We start from the raw sequence: 5717 nt of genomic DNA, 5'->3' as shown, positions 1-5717 counted from the left end.
AGTTAATTAAAAACTATGATAAACTATGATTTAAAAGTTGTTATTCTGGGAAAATGATTTTTATTATGAACATGAAACTATATCCAAAAATTATGGTTAAACTCAAAGTGGAAGTATTTTTCTAAAATGGTCATCTAGACGTCGTTCTTTCGACTGAAATGACTACCTTTACAAAAACAACTTGTAACTTATTTTTCCGACTATAAACCTATACTTTTTCTGTTTAGATTCATAAAATAGAGTTCAATATGAAACCATAGCAATTTGATTCACTCAAAACGGATTTAAAATGAAGAAGTTATGGGTAAAACAAGATTGGATAATTTTTCTCATTTTAGCTACGTGAAAATTGGTAACAAATCTATTCCAACCATAACTTAATCAACTTGTATTGTATATTATGTAATCTTGAGATACCATAGACACGTATACAATGTTTCGACCTATCATGTCGACACATCTATATATATTTCGGAACAACCATAGACACTCTATATGTGAATGTTGGAGTTAGCTATACAGGGTTGAGGTTGATTCCAAAATATATATAGTTTGAGTTGTGATCAATACTGAGATACGTATACACTGGGTCGTGGATTGATTCAAGATAATATTTATCGATTTATTTCTGTACATATAACTGTGGACAACTAGTTGTAGGTTACTAACGAGGACAGCTGACTTAATAAACTTAAAACATCAAAATATATTAAAAGTGTTGTAAATATATTTTGAACATACTTTGATATATATGTATATATTGTTATAGGTTCGTGAATCAACCAGTGGCTAAGTCTTACTTCCCGACGAAGTAAAAATCTGTGAAAGTGAGTTATAGTCCCACTTTTAAAATCTAATATTTTTGGGATGAGAATACATGCAGGTTTTATAAATGATTTACAAAATAGACACAAGTACGTGAAACTACATTCTATGGTTGAATTATCGAAATCGAATATGCCCCTTTTTATTAAGTCTGGTAATCTAAGAATTAGGGAACAGACACCCTAATTGACGCGAATCCTAAAGATAGATCTATTGGGCCTAACAAACCCCATCCAAAGTACCGGATGCTTTAGTACTTCGAAATTTATATCATATCCGAAGGGTGTCCCGGAATGATGGGGATATTCTTATATATGCATCTTGTTAATGTCGGTTACCAGGTGTTCACCATATGAATGACTTTTATCTCTATGTATGGGATGTGTATTGAAATATGAAATCTTGTGGTCTATTATTATGATTTGATATATATAGGTTAAACCTATAACTCACCAACATTTTTGTTGACGTTTTAAGCATGTTTATTCTCAGGTGATTATTAAGAGCTTCCACTGTCGCATACTTAAATAAGGAAGAGATTTGGAGTCCATGCTTGTATGATATTGTGTAAAAACTGCATTCAAGAAACTTATTTTGTTGTAACATATTTGTATTGTAAACCATTATGTAATGGTCGTGTGTAAACAGGATATTTTAGATTATCATTATTTGATAATCTACGTAAAGCTTTTTAAACCTTTATTGATGAAATAAAGGTTATGGTTTGTTTTAAAATGAATGCAGTCTTTGAAAAACGTCTCATATAGAGGTCAAAACCTCGCAACGAAATCAATTAATATGGAACGTTTTTAATCAATAAGAACGGGACATTTCAGTTGGTATCAGAGCGTTGGTCTTAGAGAACCAGAATTTTGCATTAGTGTGTCTTATCGAGTTTGTTAGGATGCATTAGTGAGTCTGGACTTCGACCGTGTTTACTTGAAAAATGATTGCTTAACAAATTTTGTTGGAAACTATATATTTTTAACATGTGAATATTATGTGATATATTAATCTCTTAACGTGTTTGATATTATGTGATAGATGTCTACCTCTAGAACAAGTCCCATTGACTCACCTAATAATAATGAAGAGTCAAATGTAAATTGGAATGATTCGTGGACTGATTCACAAGTTCCCGAAGAGGAACCGGAAGAAGAGTCAGAATCGGAAGAAGAATCAGAACCGGAAGAAGAGGAACCGGAGGAGGAAATAGAACCGGTGGGGGAAATAATAAAATGGTTAAGTAAAAGAAAATCCTCAACCAACCAACCAAGGTTAATTATGGTCAATGGTGTTTCCGCCAAGGAAGCAAAATATTGGGAGGATTACTAATTCTACGATGAATCGGATTCCGACGAGAATTCCGATGATATTATAGAAATTACCGCAACTGAATTTAAAAAGGCAAAAGAAAATAATAAGGGAAAGGGCATAAAAATAGAGAAATCTAATTCCAACCCCGATGAACTTTATATGTATCGTCAACCCCCGAAGTCCTTAAGTTGTAACAATGACCCGGGAACCTCTAAACCACCAGGTTTTTCTAAACCAATGTGGATTACGACGGCTCGTATTAGGGGAACATCATATATCCCTAGAAACTTGGCAAAACGAACCAAAACCGAAGAAGAAGAAACAAGCGAGTCGGAATAAGATAGTTGTATTCGTGTGGTGTAATATATGTATATATTGTTATAGGTTCGTGAATCAACCAGTGGCCAAGTCTTACTTCCCGACGAAGTAAAAATCTGTGAAAGTGAGTTATAGTCCCACTTTTAAAATCTAATATTTTTGGGATGAGAATACATGCAGGTTTTATAAATGATTTACAAAATAGACACAAGTACGTGAAACTACATTCTATGGTTGAATTATCGAAATCGAATATGCCCCTTTTTATTAAGTCTGGTAATCTAAGAATTAGGGAACAGACACCCTAATTGACGCGAATCTTAAAGATAGATCTATTGGGCCTAACAAACCCCATCCAAAGTACCGGATGCTTTAGTACTTCGAAATTTATATCATATCCGAAGGGTGTCCCGGAATGATGGGGATATTCTTATATATGCATCTTGTTAATGTCGGTTACCAGGTGTTCACCATATGAATGACTTTTATCTCTATGTATGGGATGTGTATTGAAATATGAAATCTTGTGGTCTATTATTATGATTTGATATATATAGGTTAAACCTATAACTCACCAACATTTTTGTTGACGTTTTAAGCATGTTTATTCTCAGGTGATTATTAAGAGCTTCCACTGTCGCATACTTAAATAAGGACGAGATTTGGAGTCCATGCTTGTATGATATTGTGTAAAAACTGCATTCAAGAAACTTATTTTGTTGTAACATATTTGTATTGTAAACCATTATGTAATGGTCGTGTGTAAACAGGATATTTTAGATTATCATTATTTGATAATCTACGTAAAGCTTTTTAAACCTTTATTGATGAAATAAAGGTTATGGTTTGTTTTAAAATGAATGCAGTCTTTGAAAAACGTCTCATATAGAGGTCAAAACCTCGCAACGAAATCAATTAATATGGAACGTTTTTAATCAATAAGAACGGGACATTTCAGTTATACCTCACATCAAAGCACAACTAGGAATGTACTGGTACCAAAGAAGATAGAAAATTTTATTTGTAGGACTTTAAAGAAAAGATTACCCGTTAGGATCGAGTTGGACAAGAGAGGCATCGACTTGCATAGTGTGTGGTGCCCTCTTTGTGACGATGACCTCGAAACAGTGGATCACTCATTTGTTTTTTGCAAGCATTCAATTGACATTAGGGACCGAGTATTCAAATGGTGGAAGTTGGGTAATTTCACATCTTTTGATTTGGCCGACTTACTAAGTGAATCCGCTAACCTAAGTATCAATGTCGAGATTTGGGAAAAAGGTATGGCAAGCTTTAAAGTGGGTATGTGCTTACCTCATATGGAGCAATCAGAATAATGTGGTATTTAGAAGTAAAGGATGGAACGGTACAGCGGCTTTAAACGAGATTCAAATCAAACCCTTCGAGTGGATCACAAATAGATAGAGAGGTATAAAGTTCGAGTAGCTCACATGGTTGTCTTGTCCAAATATTTACCTTACTATGTCGTGATTTGTATAGATTGGGAAGCTCACTTTGCAACCCAATTCTGGTTTTTTTACTTCGTGCTATTAGATTTGGGGGTGGTTCGTGGGTTGTATGGATCCCCCTAACTTGTATCCTTGTATCTTGCTTTGGGTGTTAATATATTGTTTTTTTTTTAAGTACAACATTAATATGATTAATAACATTTAACTACAAAAGTGAAGTGTATAAAAAATAAAATTTATTACTAACCGAGTAAATGAATCTGATAACTGGTCGTCAAAAGTTGTGACAGACGAAATTGACGACAAAGTAATCTTTCATTCTTAATTTTACTTTTAATAAATTACTTTTATGGGTTAAAATGAAATAGGCAAAATTACTTTGGTTAGGGAAATAATTTCAAAATTTTAAAGAAACTTGACTTTCGTAATTCAAAGTGGTGCCCTCTTTGTGATTATGGATTGGCTCCTATGGATCACGGATCTTTGGTCGTGTTTTGTTTGATGATTGTGTATTTTGCTATTAGTTGCACTCTCCGCAACTTGTCGTATTTCGTATAGCTCGTGTCTCTTAATGTGTCTTTTTGTATTTTTCGTTTTTGCTCGTGAACTCTTGTAAAGGTTAAGCCCCCTTATGGGCTCTTCTCGTGGTTTTAATATACTTTGCTCTTCGGAAAAAAAAATATTATATTATATTATTATTATATATATATATTATATATTATATATATATATATATCATACTAGTTAAAGACCCACGAATTCGCGGGATTACACAAAAAAAAATTATATTTAAAAAAAAATACATTTAAGGTTTCACATGTACTCACATGTTTAAATTTAATTTCGAAACCCATGATATAAAATACTCTTCGAACATGAATTTTTTTAGTGTCATATCACAATTACATTTAGGTACCTGAATAAATGACCACAAATACTTTTACCGACCTAATGTAATACAACGAAATTTACCCCTAATGTAAAATTTAAAGGGGTTTTTAAAATCCATTTAAATGGTTTGTAAAAAGGTGTTTGTGGACTGATCTAACCTGACCTAGACCCATTGTTTACGCTTGTTAAAAACATTAATATCCAAAGTTACTTTTCAAATTATAAGTTAAAACCTTACTTGTCTTCGATAATCAATCAATGTTCTGGCCATTTTGACCAGATAAGGTCAAACTGACCCATTTTTATTGTCCATCTTTTATACTAAATGACAGTAATAATCAATAAATAAATTGTCTCAATTTTTTTTTTGAAAAGCCAGCTTGTATTAAAAAGGACTACTATGGGGGCCCAACCCATTACAAAGATAGCCCAATGATGAGCTTAAAAACACGAAGTAAACACAAGGCAAAATCCTAGGACATCATAATCTATTATATCATAAATAGAGTTCGTATTTCAATTTTAATTATTTGATAAATTCACTTCATTTTTGATAAAGCAATTTTTTATGTACTTTGTCAAAAATTTCAAGAAAAAGTGTTTAGCTTCTCGAACTAAATATTCAATATATAAAGGAACAATTGCAGCAATAATGTTAATAATAATGACTCAAGTATACCAATTATGCATGAAACCTTGGACCCACAAACATTTGATGATAATGGTTTATAAGCATTTGATACGGCTCAAACCAAGTAGTCAATGCACCTAAGAATTGAACCCTATACAATAAAAAGCCATTTAGTATAAATGGCAAGTAATATTGTAGAAAAGATAACTTTACTTAAGGAATCGAATAACAGCGGACATCAAGTACTTGTCAACACCCTCAAAAAC

The sequence above is a fragment of the Rutidosis leptorrhynchoides genome, chromosome 3 (assembly GCF_046630445.1).
Source record: "Rutidosis leptorrhynchoides isolate AG116_Rl617_1_P2 chromosome 3, CSIRO_AGI_Rlap_v1, whole genome shotgun sequence".
NCBI classification, from domain to species: Eukaryota; Viridiplantae; Streptophyta; class Magnoliopsida; order Asterales; family Asteraceae; genus Rutidosis; species Rutidosis leptorrhynchoides.
Note: the sequence above shows the minus strand (reverse complement) of the source record.